General features: G+C 49.1%; 1 protein-coding gene and 1 pseudogene across 6 annotated transcripts in view; one reads left to right on the forward strand and one right to left on the reverse strand.

The window, feature by feature from the left end:
• The window catches only part of LOC135913649 (calcium-activated chloride channel regulator 1-like), a 248513-nt gene that overhangs the window by 77704 nt on the left and 150498 nt on the right, over positions 1 to 20311 (forward strand). The gene's annotated exons all lie outside the window — the stretch shown is intronic.
• On the reverse strand, positions 3694 to 20230 carry LOC139061434 (piggyBac transposable element-derived protein 3-like; annotated as a pseudogene).

The following is a 20311-nucleotide window of genomic DNA, read 5'->3' on the forward strand; positions in this document are numbered from 1 at the left end:
AATAATGGACGGAAAGTCTAACGAAGCATGGACGCAACGCGCGGAGTGATAAATTTTCTCACCGAACTTGTTGCGTAACTTCCGCAGCATTGATTGCTGTGCATGGAACTGAGTATATATCACTTGGACCAGAGTGGTGGCATTCATTGCTGCTACCCTGCTGCTGCCGCTGCGCTTCCTACGCAGCTTGCCCTAGGGACTAATATCTGAGGCAATGGACACCAAACGCTTAATACAAGTTTCGATACCTTTCCGAATGTGGCAAAACATGGTTTCTTGTACTATAAAAAAATAAGATAACTCAATGTATTCGTCGCGTAAACACTGTGGCTTACTCATGTATAAATCACACCGCTTTATAAGACAAAGCACCGATATATTCGGCAAACAAAACGAAAAACGATGCCATATTCGCGGAAAAATAACGTAACTGTCTTGAAGTGAGCACACCTTAACCACTACGGAGAGTTACTGCTTCTTGGACGGTAGACAGAAAGGGTAACATGACGCATGGGGTACGAGAGTTTTGCTCTCGTACCCCATGCTAGTGGGGTCTGGGGTACGAGAATTTTACTCTCGTACCCCAGACTCTCGTAAGACTAAAAAAATACCCAGGCACTCATGCGGCGAGAGGACAGCGGGAAAAGTGCAAACACATCCCGTGCGCCTTTTGTACATTTCGAGAAATCACGAGCCTTTGCATAGCACTACTTCAGAACCGCCTTCATCATAAAGGATGTTCGTCAAAGCTACATAGGGTTAAAGCGCCCTAAAGATCTTAAGTACACAGATATTGCGCTGAAATCTTTTTCGCCAGTTGATGCGCCCTTAGGTTGGGACCTAGGTCAAGGGATGAGAAATAGGCAACAGGGTTAGACAAGAAAACCACCGCGGCGTTTACACTCATCCCAGACGACTTCTGACACAATGTTAGAGCAAACCCTGTTTGCGAACGGATTTCACTGACAGAGCCTGCTGTTGGTGCCTTGGCAAAGAGCACATACTCCTGAACTACAAACATTTACGTTCCCGATGGTGGGATCAAACATCGGTCAGAAGCACAGCAACTAGATGCCCCAAGCCAATATTGCGTCACAACCACACCTACACTTTCATCGTACCAACACGAAGTGCCTATTTGAAATGGACGCCACGTGTTTCACACTGCCTCGCACAGGTGCGCCTGGGCGAACATGAGCGCCTCCGAGTAGATGTGAGAGTGCTGGGCTCGGGAAACTGGTTGCGTTGTATTGCACTTCAATCTTGGTTCATTTGTGTCACCGCACCGAGTTTCCCGCGCAACCATGAACACGTGAGTGTTCATGGTTCAGGACGTTGAAAACGCAACCAAGGAGATAACGGGGGAATCTGCACTGGAGATAGCGGACAGCCACCTCCTCCATATGTGAGAGACTAAGCTCAGCATAGAAAAACGGCTCAGGAAGCAAAGGTGGTACCGCAATCTCAGGAGACGGATCGCTAGGCTCAATAATGATGTAGAAGATTACGCGCTCAAACTAACCAGACATAACTGGGAGTCCACCTGCGATAGGATGGACGGAAATATAGGCCTAGCTAGGACATGGAATCTACTCCGCTACCTGCTGGATCCACAGGGCTGCAAAAGAGCGCAGCGACAGAACCTTCAAAAAATTCTTCACTTGTACGAAGGTACGGAGGTAGATCTAATGAAGGACATACAGGAGAGATACATAGGGGACACTAGCAAGGAACCCCTACCTAACTATGAAGGCGTAGGTAATTCCAGACTAGACAGACCCATCAGCGAGGCGGAGGTCCGGGCGGAGATTGCCAAGGTCAAAACCAAATCAGCTTCAGGCCCGGATGGCGTTAGCAAGAAAATGCTACGCAATCTACATGATATTCCTATAACTGCAATAACTAACTTTATGCAGAAGTGCTGGGAAGAGGGCAAACTACCAAATCAGTGGAAAACCGCTAAGGTGGTGATGATCCCAAAACCAGGCAAAAAACTCCAGATAGAGAACTTAAGACCTATCTCTCTAACCTATTGTGCAGGCAAGCTTTTAGAGCACGTTATTTAAACGCGGCTCAATAAATACATGGAGGATAATGACCTCTATCCGCATTCGATGGTGGGCTTTAAGCCCAGGCTCTCCACCCAGGACGTGGTGCTGCAACTAAAACACCAAATCATCGATGCGGAAACAGGGGACGCAAAGGCAACCCTAGGGCTTGACCTAGAGAAGGCTTTTGATAGCGTCACACATAAAGCCATTCTTGAGAACCTTCAGGACTTGGGAGTAGGCGTACGAACCTACAATTACATTAGGGACTTCTTGTCAAACCGAGAAGCAAAAATCCAGATTTGAGAATGCCAATCGGATGACAATAAATTAGGCAGCAAAGGGACCCCACAGGGCTCGGTGCTTTCGCCCTTTCTTTTCAATTTGGCCATGATCAAACTCCCTGAAAGACTGGAGGCTATTGAAGGAATAAATCACAGCATATACGCTGATGACATTACGTTGTGGATAGCTAGGGGCAGCGATGCCCAAATAGAGGAAACCCTTCAAAGGGCTACCCAGGCAGTTGAAGGTTACGTCGGACCTAGGGGACTTAAATGCGCATCGCAAAAATCGGAACTGCTTCTATACCAGCCGAAAGGCAGAGCCGGTAAGGAGGAACCGCAAATCTCTCTCACAGCTGGGGGGAACCCCATTCCAAAAGTGGACAAAATCAGAGTTCTAGGAATTAAGATTCAGGCCAAGAGATTTAATGGCCCCCGCAGGGGCGTCTGCGTCAGCAGGCGTTTGGTGCGTTGCGACACCACGGACCCGAGCACATGAGAGTTGGACCCTCCCGCGTGTAGCCGTGCGCGGCTTAGCCGTGTCCGGGGAAAAGGGGATCCTGGAGGTTGAGCCAATGCCGGGTGTTTGGACCTTTACGGCCCCCCGGCGGCGGCAACACACCTCTTTGGCCTCTGCTTCGCGTAGACGGCACCCCCCGACTGACCCACCCGGGGGAAATCGGTAGTTGCCTTTTCCTGTCTCTCTCTTCCTCTAGTCTTCGTCTTTCTCTCACTTTTCATCTTTCCTGTCTTCTCCTAGCTTCCGCTTACTTCCGAATTTTCCAGGCAGCAAGGGTTAACCTTGTGTGAATAACCAACCTAGGTTATCTCATATTTGGTTATAGTGATAACGTACAGCTGGCGTTTGCAGGACATGTTCTTACAGTCCCTGTAGCGTCCCCTTGTAGGACTCCACGGTGGGTGGCTGGCGTTATTACCGAAAATTCAATCCCTTTTTGGCAACCTCTTTCCTTCCACTTCCTGATCGCCCTCACAAAAGAGGGCGCACCGATGAAGTTTTCCAGTTTCTTGGACGTCAGAGACCAAACTTTCCACGTTACCATGTGATCCATTCAGAAAAATCCGATAAACAAGTACGAAACATTTCCCCCTTTCTAGTTTCTAAGTCCTTAACCTCTTCTAGCCTGAATTTAGCATACTGCATAAATAAATTATTTTTGCTGTGGCTTTTTATGTTCTGGTTATGAGGAAGTTACACAGCAACTTTTATGCGTGTCGGGGTTTTAGGAAGAAAGTTACAGCTATGTCGCGAAAACGCGACAACAGGTCGTAATGGATCAAAAAATGTTTATTTTCCAACACACTTGAGAGCTCATATCTTTGAGTTTAGCACATTTGTATCTCAGTTCTTATGAAAAGAAATGAAACAATTTGAACTTTTTTTATACACAGATGAACTTTGCACTTTGTGCAGAAGGAAACAGGTTGGCCTTTGCAGCCAGGCATCTTGCATCGTTGTCGCTGCTGCGACACTTCAGGCCAGTGGCCAACATTGTCTTGACGGACTTCAGCATTAGGTGTTGGAGCTGCTGGTCCTCTTCTTTTCTTCTTCTCAAGCTCTCCTTCCACGGAAAGAGACGGCCGGCCCCTCTTCTTCATCACGTCCTTGTTTTGATTGCACAGGCAGCTGGCTAGAGAAGCCTTGAAAGCTAGAAGATCCAGTTGATGTTTCTTTGGGATTCCTAGAGCATCACAATCCCTCCGGTAGAGCAGCCAGCTGCTCACAACAGCCATGTCCACAAAATGAAAAAAAAAAATCGCAGGTAGAATTTCTTCGACTTCAGAAAAATTCTGTAGTACGCCATGAGCCCATCGAGAAGGTCGACTCCACCCATAAAAGTGTTGTAAACCTTCACAATGGCTGGCTGCTCAACTTCACATCTTTCTTTCTTTTTGCGGTCATACCGCTGGCAGCTTCCTAGAGGCTGGGCACTCCCGAATGTGCTAGCAATATTCACTGCCCGGCTGTCGTACCACTTCACTACTCGGACTTCGACCCCTTCAATAGTAGCCTGCCTCTCCACGTGGCTTCCTCTACCGTTCTTCTTCATTTCTGCATCGCTGGGCAGTCGGCATCCAGAAATTCTGTTTGCGCGTGCAGTTCCCATTGCTGGAATACCACGCTGATGCAAATTTACCAGCAGTTTTTTGGATGTGAACCAGTTGTCAAAAAAGAGCAAGTAGCTCTTGTTCTCTGGGATGGAGCGCGAAAGCTCGAGCACAACATTAGAGCTTGCTCCAAGGTCAGGTAATCTAGGAACAGGGCGGATGTTCCCTGTGTATATAGAGAAGTCAGAGACAAGTCCGTGGGTGTCGCAAAGTACAAAAATCTTGTAGCAGAACTGATAGTTGGGCGAGTTGGTACGAATTCATAGTAAAATATTCTTGCGCGCACAATTGATCTTGTTGACCGACTAAAATCTTGTTGCCACCGACTAAAAGAAAGCTTTGCTAATCAGGTAACTAGACTAGCCTCGGTGGGATTCCCGGAACACATTATAGTCAGAGCGGCCGAAAAAGTAATAAGAATAGTAAAGGGTGTACAACATACAGATTCAAGGAACAGGCTTAGCACAAACAAAAAACGTCTTGCAGTTGTACCTTACGTACATTATTTTTCCCATGGGCTAAAGAATGTTGCCAGCCGGTATGGCGTTGAAGTAGTTTTCAGCGCTCCTAACAAGGTGCAAAAACTGTGTCAAGCTATTTCCAGAAAATTAGACAATAAGGTAAAAAAATGCAGCTGCGGTATAAAAGACGATAAAAAATTCACAAAATGCAGAATAGGTGTTGTGTACCGGCTTCCATTGACCTGTGGCTGCATGTACATAGGACAAACCGGTCGGTGCATAAACACCCGTCTAAAAGAACATGAGCGTTCCCTTGGTAAAGAAAATCATTCGCACTTGTCGAACCACTGCATTCTATGTCATTGTGATCCGATATTTTTTAACACTGACATTTTGTTTTCAGATAATAATAAACTAACACGTGAAATCGCAGAAGCATTCCATATCAAAAAGTGCGCTGAAAGATGCATAAGCCAACCATCGGTTGTAATCACTGAAAATGAATTCGCTTTCTTAAATACTGGTTGAACCTTCTTAATCTGTGTTTAATCTGTTTATGCTTTACTGACCACTCTTCTTGCACATGCTCAGCGCTGATAGCTAAGGTATATATGTTCTGTATCTTTTCGAAAATAAAATAGTTGTGAGTAGAGCTCGTGTGTCCCCTTCACTGTGTCCTTGTCAATTGTGCGCGCAAGAATATTTTACTACAAAAATCTTGTAGCCCCACTTGTGAGGCTTGCTAGGGACGTACTGCTTGAGTGAGGAGCGGCCTTTGAACGGCACAATTTGCTCGTCGACCACCAGCATCTATGACTTTGGAAGGATTTGAAATTTGAGCAGCAGATTGTCAATGAGTGGTCGAATTTTGAAGAGCCTGTCTTTGCCAGCATTTGCTTGTAGGAGATTGTTGTCGTTGAAATGAAGGCTGTTCTTTATCGGTTGCCACCTGTCACGTGACATAACTTCTGCCACTTTTTCTACTCGCATCTCGCTGTTCCAGTACATGCGCGATCGCGGAAGCCTGTATATGGACATATACATTGTGGCCCCAAGAAACTGCTCCAGTTGAGCGCGTGTTAGGTACAATGCTTTGTTGGCATTCTTCTGCACTGCATAGAGATTGGACTGGTCTGTAATCTCCTCAAGAAGCTTGTCGTCAAAAAAATACCGGAAGTACGCAATGGGAGCTTTCGGCTCATCTGGAGGGTCTGGAAGACCGTCTTCCCATTGAGGGTGGCATGTCCGCGGATGGTTCACTTGCTTCCAGAGGAAACTTCTTGCGCTTGACGTTGACGGCTCTTCCGTTTCACCTTCTTTATCTGCAAACAAAAAAAAAGAAAAAGAAATCACTGCGAGGTCGCAAACCACATTTGAGAAGCCACAAAAACCTTGGCTTGAAATAATTGGCTGGGGCTTAGCTAAGGGCCTGGATATCTCGAAGCGAAAAGCTGCGGTGATCCGCGATAAACACGCGCTTGCGGCGAACGTCAAACGATGACGCATAGCGCACGGCAGCGTGCGCCTGTTCTATGGGCAAGCGCGCCTTATATACCCCTCCTTTCAAATGCGCACGGTTGCGGCGAAAGGTCAAACGGTGGCGCGGAGAAGCGACGGCGCACATGGGCAGTAGCCTGCGCAGTGCGTGACGTCACTCGTGCTCCGACAAACGCGGTGTTGACTATCGTAGTGAAGCTTTTGGCTTCAAAAGGAAAAGACGCGCCACTTCAATACAACACGAAAGGACGCTGACGGCGTTTCACATTGCAGCCAAATGCAACTCGCCCATCAAACAAAAAATTGCGCACCTGTGTCGCTCCCAGACTGCCCAGATTGATCTGATGGGGCAGCATGTACTGTGTCAGGGCTGTATTCCGAATCGCTGTCGCTGAGGCAGCTATCTTCGCTTTCTTCAACGGGTGGAACCGTGATCCCGTAGAACCTTCTGGTGTCCATCACGAACAAAAAGCACCGAATAACTGCAAAAAACAAAAATTACTAGTTTTTTTACCACATGCCGAGGAAGACGAAGTTGTGCACAAATCGGGACGCTACAGCCTGTTGATGAGAAAACGCGACAAAGCGACACACGCTTGAAAAAACAACTAATCTTCAAAAACAAATTATTTACGTGATCTGCGTGCATTATTCAACCAAGTGCCTATCATGCAAATTTTTTTTATATTCAAAAAACTTACATACCTTGAATGGAGACGGATGTCAATGGATGGATAGTGAGAAATGTTCTTCGTCGGCATCAACTGGAGAAATGGCAGCCGTCAGCTCTTTACTGAATCGACGATAGATGGCGCTGCCTTTTCCACGTGTTGCCAGACATCTGTGGATTCCCTCTGAGCGCAGGGGTAGCGGCTACATATGTTTTCTTCTGGTGGTGCGGCTTAAAACCGGTATGATGCGAAATCGCGACAACAGGTCATAAGAGGTTAACTGACGTCCTTGGTCCAGGCTACAAGGTATCAAGGCTGGCAAGTGGTGATCTCCTGTTAGAGCTCCATGATCCGAAACAATACGAAAAGTTGCCCAGTCTAGCATCATTTGGGGATATTCCATTGACAGTAACTCCACACCGCACTCTGAACACCACCCGCGGCGTTGTCTCGGATGGCGATCTGCTTCAGCTGACAGAGGCGGAGCTCCTGGAGGGCTTTAGTGAGCAGAATGTTGTCAATGTCCGAAGAATTAAAATAAGAAGGGATGGTAAAGAAGTTCAAACGAAGCACCTGATACTTACATTCGGTTCAAGTATTCTGCCCGAGTCTGTAGAGGCCGGGTACATCAAGCTCCGCGTAAGACCATATGTGCCAAATCCCCTAAGATGCTTCAAATGCCAGCGTTTCGGCCACAGTTCGCAGAGCTGCCGGGGCCGCCAAACATGTGCAAAATGCAGTGGCCTTGAACACGCCACTGAGGCTTGTGATAACTCTCTCCACTGTGTAAACTGTGACGGGGATCACGCCGCGTACTCGCGGTCGTGCCCCTCCTGGAAGAAGGAGAAAGAAATTGTAACCATAAAAGTAAACGAGAACATATCGTTCAAAGAGGCACGAAGGCGGGTAGCTTACCTACCAAAGAAAAGCTTTGCCGAAGTGGCGCGTCAGGGGGCAGCGCCACAACGGCCTCCGGCGGCTATCCGACTCGCAAACAGTGAGTCGGCAGTCACGCCATCTGCCCCCGCTGCTCCGTCAACCGAGAAGGCATCATCGACCCCGAAGGTGGGCGCAGCCGAGGCTGCCTCAACCTCCCAGGTCCCTTCCAGCGCTGGCAACAGCCGGCGCAGCCAAATCCCACAGGGAGCCCCATCCACCTCCGGGATGGTGGGCGCAGGGGTCTCTCCTTCCGAGGTGAGACTCTCTCGAAAAACTTCTCGCTCTCAAGAGCGCGTGTCCGGCGCCTCACAAGAGGCAATGGACACAACAACTATCCCCACGGCGCCCCAAGCGCCCAAGGAGCGGCGAGGCTCCCTCGAACGCTCCAAAAAAGGCAGAACCCCGGTTACAGGGCCTCGCAAGAGCTCTGTAATCTAAGGCATCACTTCTGTTTCCGTAAACTCAGCACAAATTCACTTTAAATATGGATACACAAATCATACAATGGAATGTCAGAGGTCTTCTGAAAAATCTTGATGATGTACAAGAACTCATCCACCAACACAATCCAAAAGTGCCGTGTTTACAGGAAACACACCTAAAATCAAAACATACAAACTTTCTCCGAAAGTACATAACTTTACGCAAAGACCGCGATGATGGTGTCGCATCATCGGGTGGCGTTGCCATCGTCATCCATAAAAGCATTGCATGTCAACGTTTACAGCTACAAACGCCTCTCGAAGCAGTGACGGTTCGAGCTGTTCTTCTAAACAAACTTATCAATATTAGCTCTCTTTACATCCCCCCACATCACAAATTAACGAAACATGAATTCCAATCCCTTATAGATCAATTGCCAGAACCTTAGTTGTTCTGGGTGATTTCAATGCACACAGCAGCTTGTGGGGAGACTCTCGTATCAATGCGCGAGGTCGTCTCGTTGAACAATTCCTTTTTTTGTCCGGTGCGTGTCTGCTGAATAAGAAGGAACCCACATATTACTGTCTCGCAAACAGAACCTTTTCTTCAATTGATCTTAGCCTAGTTTCCCCGTCAATTCTGTCTGAACTCGAATGGCAAGTTAACAAGAATCCTTACGGAAGTGACCACTTCCCAATCCTGCTTAGAACACCTGAAGTAAAGGAATATCCACCACAGGCTCCTAGGTGGAAAATTGACACTGCCGACTGGGAAAAATTCCGAACTCTATCTTGTATTTCGTGGGATGACATGTCCTCGCTAGGAACTGACGCTGCTGTCGAATATTTTACAACCTTCATAATAGATGCCGCATCTAAATGTATATCACAAGTAAATGGCCTGTCGTGCAAACCGCGTGTTCCGTGGTGGAACGACGATTGTAGGATCGCACGTAAAAATCAGAACAAAGCGTGGGGGTTGCTACGCGCCTCCCCCACTGCGGAGAATCTTATTAACTTTAAAAAAGTAAAATCACAAGGCAGGCGAACCCGCCGTCAGGCCAGAAGAGAAAGCTGGCAAAAGTTTTTATCGGGCATCAACTCTTATACAGATGAATCAAAAGTCTGGAACAGGGTTAACAGGATAAAAGGACGACAAACTTATTCGCTCCCCCTGGTAAACACACAAGGCGATACCCTACTTGAACAAGCAGACTCACTTGGGGAGCACTTTGAAAGTGTATCAAGCTCAAATGATTATTCGCAATCATTCCTGAAATATAAACAAATAGAAGAATGCAAGCCACTCACCAATAAATGCCGACAGAATGAACCGTACAATTGTCCTTTTAGTGCTGCCGAGTTGAAAGCGGCCTTGAGCGCATGCAAGAGTTCCGCACCAGGATCCGATAGAATCATGTATGAAATGCTCAAAAACTTACACAATTACACGCAACTTACACTACTTACACTCTTCAACACTATCTGGGACGCAGGGTACCTTCCAACGGCATGGAAAGAAGCCATTGTGGTCCCTGTTTTGAAACAAGGGAAAGACCCTTCTTCAGTGGCAAGTTACCGCCCGATAGCCCTCACAAGCTGCATGTGTAAGGTATATGAAAAAATGATAAATCGGCGACTCATACATTTCCTTGAACAAAACAAATTGCTTGATCCCTTTCAGTGTGGCTTCCGAGAAGGGCGCTGCACAACCGGCCATCTTGTACGTATTGAAGGACATATTCGTGACGCGTTTGTACACAAACAGTTCTTCTTATCGATATTCCTCGATATGGAGAAGGCGTACGATACGACCTGGCGCTACGGAATCTTGAGGGATTTGTCAGAAATGGGCATTCATGGTAATATGCTAAACGTAATAAAAAAGGTACTTGTCCAATCGTACCTTCAGGGTGAAAGTAGGCAATGTGCTGTCACGTCCTTTTGCACAAGAAACCGGTGTACCCCAGGGTGGCGTGCTCAGTTGCACACTCTTTATTGTTAAGATGACAACACTTCGTACTTCCTTACCACCGGCCATTTTGTATTCCGTCTATGTGGACGACATTCAAATAGGTTTCAAATCCTGTAACCTCGCAGTGCGCGAGAGACAGGTGCAGCATGGTTTGAACAAGGTGTCAGGGTGGGCAGAGAAAAATGGATTCAAAATCAACCCTCATAAGAGTTCTTCTGTTTTGTGTACAAGGAAGAGAGGCCTGGTTCCGGATCCCTGCCTAGAAGTGTGTGGACAACAGATACCTGTAAACAAAGAACACAAATTTCTAGGTGTCATACTCGACTACAGACTCACTTTCGTCCCCAACATTAAACATCTTAAAGAAAAATGTCTGAAAACAATGAAAGTAATGAAACTTCTATCCCAGACTACGTGGGGTAGTGACAGGAAGTGTTTAATGAATCTATACAAAAGCCTCATTCGATCGCGACTAGACTATGGTGCCGTCATTTATCACTCTGCCGCCCCAAGTGCACTAAAGATGCTGGACCCTGTTTCACCATCTGGGTATCCGTTTAGCCACAGGAGCTTTCAGAACGAGTCCCGTACAAAGTTTATATGCAGAATCGAATGAGTGGTCACTTCATATCCAGAGAACATACATCAGCCAAACATATTTTTTGAAAGTCCACTCTAATCCCGAACATCTCTGTTTTAACACCATTAATGACATGACACGTGCCACACTATTTCGTAATCGTCCTTCCGTAAGACAGCCTTTCCGCTGCGTGTGAGGGAGCTTAGCGAAGAAATGCACGTTCCACTCCTCGAGCTTCGCCTAATGCATCCAGCCAAGCTGCTACCTCCTTGGGAGTGGCAGCTCATACAATGTGATATATCTTTCATGGAAGTGACAAAGCATGCTCCAGAGATTGAAATCAAGATGCATTTCCGGGAACTCCAGCACAAAAATTGGAGGACGCTTAAGCTTCGCCTTCAAGAGTGGGACGCGACAGCGTTCTCGTCGACCCGCCAAGGGGTATAAGACAATGCGCTACGGCACAGCGATCACTTACGATGCGCCCCGCATCGGACTTAGCGCCCACCTATCACGCGGTGAGCGTCGAGCAACGCAGCGTTCGCCGCGGCAACGAAACGTGCGCCTGAGCGAAAGAAACGAACCAAAGAACTCGGTGTCTCGGAGGGGAAACGATCTACGCTAGCCGTCAGCCGCCAGCCGCCAAACGTCGTGATCGACACGGGCAGAGAGATAGATAGTAATCTAAACCGGCAGCACGGCGAAGCGTTGTCAGGGGAGAGGGAGTCCCGCGACGCGCCTGGCAGCGGTCCCAATGCGCGCGCGGCGCGCCTCCTGTCGGGGCAGCGCCGTACATTGAGAGGAGGGGGTCTTCTGTGTTTGCCGCAAGATGGCTCTGCGTGTGCGGAAAGCGCAGAAGAAATGCAGCGGAAACGCACTTCGCAACTCGTGTAATTGTGACTTCTGTACGTTACATGTTCATAATTACCGATATACACCGCAGTATAACTTTCCACGGCTCGTTTCGAAGGCAACACCGCATTCACTAGAGGCGCGTTTGCACCGCTTGGAAGCATCGAACTCGTGGCTGAGTGGTAGCGTCTCCGTCTCACACTCCGGAGACCTGGGTTCGATTCCCACCGGGCCAATCTTGGAAGGTGCTTTTTATTTATGAAGCGCCTGCCGTGATTTATCGCTCACGGTCAACGCCGCCGACGCCGACGCCGACGACACCGGCTTTTCTGCGACACGAGCTCCTTAACGCTATCGCGTTAATACTCCTGCACGGAGTTCTACACAGACGCATCAAAGTCACACGACGGGGTGTCCTATGCAGCCGTCGGTCCATCCTTCTCGGAATCCGACGTACTGCACCCGGAAACTAGTATCTTTACGGCTGAGGCCTACGCACTGCTGTCGGCCGTAAAGCATATAAATAAATCAAAACTCCAGAAATCAGTTATATATACGGACTCCCTCAGTGTTGTGAAGGCCTTGAAGTCTTTCTGTAATCACAAAAATCCAGTACTTAATGAGCTCTACTCCGCACTGTGCAAATCATATATGTCTAACCAACATGTGATCATATGCTGGGTGCCTGGACATAGGGGCATCGAGGGAAACGTTCTAGCTGAACAGATGGCCACATCAATCTCATTGCATGCAGTTAATCCTACTGCTTCGGTCCCTGTCACAGACCTGAAGCCTTTCTTAAGAAGGAAACTACGAAGCCACTGGCAACGCATGTGGGACGAAGAAATAAATAATAAACTGCATGTAATAAAGCCACAATTAGGTTTCTGGCCTCCTGTAACAAAATCCCGCCGGACATATGTCCTATTTTGTCGCCTAAGAATAGGACACACTTTTGGCACACATAACTTTTTACTCACGGGAAACGAGCCTCCAACCTGCGGTAGATGCGGGGAGAGCCTGACCGTCCTCCACGTCCTCGTGGAGTGTCGGGAAGCCCAATATGAAAGAAAGAAACATTTTCCCTTAGCATACCGACAGCACATCCCCCTTCATCCTGTTATGTTACTCGGCCCAGAACCTTTATTTGACACCAACGCAGTACTAAGCTTTCTGAAAGATGTTGTCTTGCATGTTTTTAGCCCCACGTGTTCGTAGCGGGTCCTCTCTCCAGAGGATGCCGGTGCGATAATTATTTTAAATAGCACATGCCTCTAGGCCCTTATGGTTCAAGGGCTTTGGCGAGGCAGTAGTGCTGTAAGCATTTTAACATCTCGCTTATTTTAAACATTGTATCATTCTTTTACGATGGATTTTAAAGTTCATTGTATCCGTCACCAGTCATCGCCATAATTTTATAGCACGTAGATTTTACGCACTTCACAGCGACTATTTTAGGCCACTTTACAGCCAAGTCACATCTTCCATAATACATCCTTAACACTACCACCAGTCATGGCGCTCTTTGGCCAAACCTGGCCCTTGCGCCACAAAACAACACAGATCATCATCAGATTTAATGGCGAAACAATAAGGAAACTAGACGGCTGCGCACTGCAGACCTTGAGGCTGATCCGCAGGATCGCCAACAGGCGGTCCGGGATGGTAGAAGCGAATCTAGTTAGGCTAGTCCAGGCCTTTGTGATAGGTAGAATAGCTTATGTTGCTCCCTCCCTTAGTTTTAGGTCATTCGAGAAGAAGAAGATTGAGGGCATCACACGTAAAAGTATAAAACAGGCGCTGGGGCTTCCCATCCGCACTGCAAATGAAAAGCTTTTAGCTCTAGGGCTCCACAACACTCTTGAGGAGATTATTGAAGCAGTCAGGATCTCGCAGTATGAGAGACTTGCGGGAAGCCCTACGGGCAGGAAAATCCTAGCTAGGCTAGGCATAAACTATGAGAGGCAGGAAGGCATCAAAGTCGACCTGCCGCGAAGCGTGCCGAACCGACTAATAATCCCACCACTACCTCAAAATATTCACCCAATCTATCACAAGGAACGTAGAGGGAAACGGGCCGAGGCTCTTGAGAAGCGTTTCAAAAACTCAAAGGACGTGCTCTACGTTAATGCTGCAGACTATAGCAACGGCCGCGTGGCCCTAGCTGTAGCGAGCGCTGAAACTAGATTGATAGCCAGTGGCGCAGTTCCAACGGATTGCTCTCAGATTGGAGAACAATCTGCCATAGCACCTGCAATTGCAATTACTTGAGCCAGAATTATAGTCAGCGACTCTAAGGTTGCGGTGATGAACTTTTCCAGAGGCAGAATTTCTCCCGAGGCGAACAGAATTCTGCAGACCTGTAGAGGTAGCAGGAAAATTGAAATAATCTGGGCACCTGCGCACGCCTCCCTCGCTGGGAACGAGGCGGCCCGCGAATTAGCTCGAGGACTTACATTCCGAGCTGGTGGGCTAGCCGAAGTCTTCACGGGGCGAGACCGCTTAGTGTGCTACAGAGAAATCACACAACACTACAGACTAGGGCGGGCAAAATATCCTCCGGCTGATGCATCCTTAAATAAGAGCCAGGCCTCCACGATAATGCAAGAGAAAATAGTCTAGAGGAATTCGAAATCCCAAAGGTAACGCCGGAAGAAGTAAAGAAAGCCTTGGCAGATATGCAAAGGGGGAAGGCCGCTGGAGAGGATCAGGTAACAGCAGATTTGTTGAAGGATGGTGGACAGATTGTTCTAGAGAAACTGGCCACCCTGTATACGCGATGCCTCATGACCTAGAGCGTACCGGAATCTTGGAAGAACGCTAACATAATCCTAATCCATAAGAAAGGGGACGCCAAAGACCTGAAAAATTATGGACCGATCAGCTTACTGTCCATTGCCTACAAACTATTTACTAAGGCAATCACAAATAGAATCAGGAGCACCTTAGACTTCTGTCATTCAAAGGACCATGCAGGATTCCGTAAAGGCTACTCAACAATAGATCATATTAACACTATCAATCAGGTGATAGAGAAATGTGCAGAATATAACCAACGCTTATATATAGCTTTCATTGATTACGAGAAAGCGTTTGATTCTGTTGAAACCTCAGCAGTCATGGAGGAATTACGGAATCAAACTGTAGACGAGCCGTATGTATAAATACTGGAAGATATCTCTAGCGGCTCCACAGCCACCGTAGTTCTCCATAAAGCAAGCAACAAAATCCCAATAAAGAAAGGCGTCAGGCAGGGAGATACGATTTCTCCAATGCTATTCACAGCGTGTTTACAGGAGGTATTCAGAGAACTGGATTGGGAAGAATTGGGGATAAAAGTTAATGGAGAATACCTTAGTAACTTGCGATTCGCTGATGATATTGCCTTGCTTAGTAACTCAGGGGACCAATTGCAATGCATGCGCACTGACCTGGAGGGGCAAAGCAGAAGAGTTGACCTAAAAATTAATCTGCAGAAACCTAAAGTAATGCTTAACAGTCTCGGAAGAGAACAGCAATTAACAATAGGCAGCGAGGCACTGGAAGTCGTCAGGGAATACATCTACATAGGGCAGGTTGTGACGGCGTATCCGGATCGTGAGACGGAAATAATCAGAAGAATAAGAAAGGGCTGGGGGGGGCATTCGGCAGGCATTCTCAGATCATGAACAGCAGGTTGCCATTATCCCTCAAGAGAAAAGTATATAATAGCTGTGTCTTACCAGTACTCACCTACGGGGCAGAAACCTGGAGGCTTACGAAAAGGGTTCTACTCAAATTGAGGACGACGCAACGAGCTATGGAAAGAAGAATGATAGGTGTAACGTTAAGGGATAAGAAAAGAGCAGATTGGGTGAGGGAACTAACGCGAGGTAATGACATCTTAGTTGAAATCAAGAAAAAGAAATGGGCATGGGCAGGACATGTAATGAGGAGGGAAGATAACCGATGGTCATTAAGGGTTACGGACTGGATCCCAAGGGAAGGGAAGCGTAGCAGGGGGCGGCAGAAAGTTAGGTGGGCGGATGAGATTAAGAAGTTTGGAGGCACGGCATGGCCACAATTAGTACATGACCGGGTTTGTTGGAGAAGTATGGGAGAGGCCTTTGCCCTGCAGTGGGCGTAACGAGGCTGATGATGATGATGATGAGGCCTCCACTTGGCGTCTCCTGCAAACCAACTCGTTTCCAAGCCCGGTGTCGTGTAGCCTCTACTACCCGGGTCAGTACTCCAGCCAGTGTAAGCTATGTAAAGCCAGGGCTCATCTTAAGCGCATTCTGTGGGAATGCCCGCAGGCTCCCTCTGAGTGAAGAATAAAGTCTTTAGAACAATGAGACGTTATTACTCAGCTCCGATCCGGAGATTCAACTGAAGACCATCCAACTGGCCGAAATCACTGCTAGGGTCCAAGGACTCCTGGCCGTCGTCTAGGTGGGAAGACTTAAAGCCTTCCCTACATCGGTTGGGCAAATAAAGCTTTACAATCCAATCCAATCTAACCATGAACACTAGGTTTTTCTTGTAAATATTGCTACGGGGTAGTATTCCCAATGACGAAGAGCCGAGAAGGAAGAAGACGAAGACGACGTTTGGAAGCTTGCGCGGGCTGTTGCCTCTTGGTCAACTGCGGCGTATTGCCTTGTAAATATACTTGTAAATAGCGTTTCGTCGGTGTCTTCCTACGTAACATATTTGGTGGAGGTGGACGTTCCCTGTACCTCGTCACGGAGCTTCGCAGTGGACGGTACGTCGAGCCTACCTTCATGGCTCCCGGCGACGCCAACCCGACTCCACCGGCTCCGACACCTGCTGCCACTTCGACTACCTACATCACCCTCTCCGCTCCCCGTGATCCTGGCGTATTCTCGGCAAAAGATGGGGAAGACGTCGAGGACTGGATCAGCCTTTACGAACACGTCAGCCGCAATAACCGGTGGGACCCAACTATCATGCTCGCCAACGTCGTCTTTTACCTCGGTGGCACCCCTCGAGTTTGGTATCGGACGCACGAAGATGAGCTGACCAGTTGGGATTCGCTTAAGCAAAAGCTTCGAGACTTGTTCGGCAACCCCTACGGTCACCAACTTGCCGCGCAGAAGGCGCTTTCCGGTCGTGTGCAGACGTCAACGGAGCCCTATTTCATGTACATTCAGGACGTCTTGGCTCTATGCCGCAAAGTTGACGCACACATGACTGAGTCCGACAAGGTCTCCCACATCCTCAAAGGCATTGCCGATGACGCCTTCAACTTGCTCGTATTTAACAACGTCGCGACGGTGGATGCAGTTATCAAAGAGTGCCGCCGCCTGGAATTCGCTAAAAGCCGACGTATCGACCAATAGTTTGCCCGTCTGCCCAACACCCCAGCGACATCTTCCTGTGCCGACGCTCCTCGTCCCAACAACACTGGCGATGTTACCAGGATTGTCCGGCGTGAGATCGAGGCCGCCTATCCGGCTGCGTTCGACTCCAGCCCCTCCAATGCACCTGCAGTCACTGTTTCCCTGATCCAGGCAGTTGTCCGCCAGGAGTTCGCCAACATGGGTATTCACACCATCTGCTCGGCCCATCGCCCTGATCCCCACCCGGCATCTTCGATTCCACCCCGTCCCGCACCTTCTTACCAACCACGTTTCCGCAACCCCTCTGAATGGTGCACTGCAGACGACAAGCCAATTTGTTTTCACTGCCATCGAATTGGGTACATTTCTCGCCACTGCCGCAGTCGCTGGAGTTCCCTGAACCAGTCTACATATACTGCCGACTCTCGCCCCCCAAGTGGCCTTTCTCGTCCCTATGCTGCCCGCTCAGATAATGCCGCCACCGATTCTCCTGCGCCGAGCCGCCCCTATTCTCGTTCGCCTTCGCCCCAACGACGACAATCGCGCTCTTTCCAGCCCCGTCGTTCCTATTCGCCGACTCCCTTCGGACGCCGCTCCCAGCCGGAAAACTAGACGATGCAGCGCCTCGAGGTGACGCTGCATTGCTCCCTACGCCGCCAAATCCTCTCCTGACGTTGCCCACTTATCTAAACCTTCTTGACGTGCAAGTCGACGGTGTTCCTGTATCAGCTCTCATAGACACTGGGGCGCATTTGTCGGTAATGAGCGCGGATCTTCGTAACCGGCTGAGGAAAATAATCACGCCCGCCACGACGCCTCTTGTCCGTGTCGCCGATGGCGGAACAGCCCCCGTAATTGGTATGTGTGCCGCCCGCGTCTCCTTCGCCGATCGCTCCACTACCGTGCTATTGACAGTCATCGCTCACTGTCCCCACGACATCATCCTCGGCCTCGACTTCCTCTCCGCACATTCTGCTCTCATCGATTGCTCCGCCAGTACTCTCCGCCTCGACCTGCCTGTTCTGGATCCCGCTGAACACCACCTTCCTCGCCTCAGTTCCGTCGACTTCGTTCGCTTGCCACCTTCGGCATTGACTTACGTTGACTTCGTCTCCTCCCCACCAGTGCCCGACGGTCACTACATCGCGGCTCCTATGCAAGACGTCCTCCTTACACACGGGATCACACTACCTCATACTATTGTATCTATTACGGCGAATTGCGTCTGCCTGCCAGTGGTCAATTTTGCCTTGACGACACAAGTGCTGCCACGCGGGATGTCTCTGGCCCATCTTTGCTCATTCGAGGATCACTCTGTAGCATCGCTTTCAGTAGACGACAATTCAACCGCTCCTCCTATACCATCGCAGTCGGCAACTTGTACCATCGCCAACTTACAGAAAATGATTGCACCCGACATGCCGTCCGAGCACGCTCGTGCGCTCTAACGCGTTCTGATTTCCTACCAAGATATTTTTGACTTTCACGATCGTCCTTTGGCCCAAACAACAGCTGTTAAACATCGCAATAATACCGGAGATGCCCCTCCTATTCATCGCCGCCCGTATCGGGTATCACCGGCTGAGCGTCAAGTGATTCACCCCGAAGTTCACAAAATGCTTGCCACGAACATTATTGAACCATGCTGTAGTCCATGGGCGTCACCGGTTGTGCTGGTAAAAAAGAAGGATGGCTCATGGCGCTTTTGCGTGGATTATCGGCACCTCAACAGGGTTACCAAAAAGGACGTGTATTCCCTACCTCGAATTGATGACGCCCTTGACTGCCTCCACGGTGCTCGCTATTTCTCCTCTATTGACCTTCGCTCCGGCTATTGGCAAATTGCCGTGGACGACCGCGAGAAGACTGCCTTTGTAACACCCGACGGTCTTTATCAATTCAAGGTGATGCCGTTCGGCATATGTAACGCTCCTGCCACTTTTCAACGCATGATGGACTCCCTTCTTCACGGTTTCAAATGGTCCCCGTGCCTGTGCTACTTGGACGACGTTATAGTATTCTCTCCAACATTCGCTACGCACCTCGAGCGCCTCTCAGCAGTCCTGGACGTTTTTCGGCGAGCCGGTTGGCAAGTCAACGCATCGAAGTGCCAATTCGGCCGTCGCCAGATTACCGTCCTTGGACATCTCGTTGACGCGAACGGAGTGCAACCGGACCCAGGCAAGATCCATGCTGTTACGCACTTCCCTGTTCCGAAGTGTGTCAAGGATGTGCGCAGCTTCATCAGCCTTTGCTCGTACTTCCGCCGTTTCGTCAAAAATTTCGCGGCCATAGCATGACCACTAACCGAGCTTTTGAAAAAAGACGCCCCTTTCCAGTGGGGCGATAACGAGGCCTCTGCATTCTCGCTTCTCATCGATCTTCTCACAACGCCTCCCGTTCTGGCCCATTTCGATCCTTCTGCGCCTACCGAAGTCCGTACTGATGCCAGCTGTCACGGAATTGGCGCAGTACTGGCACAACGCCAGCGTGGCCACGTCCGTGTTATCGCTTACGCCAGCAGGCTCCTCTCGCCCGCGGAGCGCAACTATTCCATCACTGAGCGTGAGTGTCTGGCCCTAGTTTGAGCGGTTGCGAAGTTCCGCCCATACTTATACGGCCGACCCTTTTCCGTCATCACAGACCATCACGCGCTTTGTTGGTTATGCTCATTGAAAGACCCTTCAGGAAGACTTGGTCGCTGGGCCTTACGCCTCCAAGAATATTCGTTCTCTGTCACCTACAAATCTGGCCGACTACACAAGGACGCTGACTGCCTTTGTCGCTACCCGGTAGACGAGCCTGACGACGCCGACAGTAGTACCGCCGACGGCATTTTCTCTGTGTCTGCCTTCGCTAACATCGCCGATGAGCAGTACCGAGACCTATCGCTGCGAGTACTCATCGAGCGTCTGCGCTCCACACCTACCGACGCATCCGTTCGCCGATATGTCCTCCAGGGCGGCATCCTGTAGCGAAGGAGCTTCCTCCCTGATGGTCCTGATCTTCTTCTTGTCGTGCCAAAACATCTACGACAGACTGTGCTCTTTCAGATGCATGACGCACCCACTGCAGGACATCTTGGCGTAACCCGCACGTACGACCGCGTC

The sequence above is a fragment of the Dermacentor albipictus genome, chromosome 6, assembly GCF_038994185.2.
Source record: "Dermacentor albipictus isolate Rhodes 1998 colony chromosome 6, USDA_Dalb.pri_finalv2, whole genome shotgun sequence".
Lineage (NCBI taxonomy): Eukaryota > Metazoa > Arthropoda > Arachnida > Ixodida > Ixodidae > Dermacentor > Dermacentor albipictus.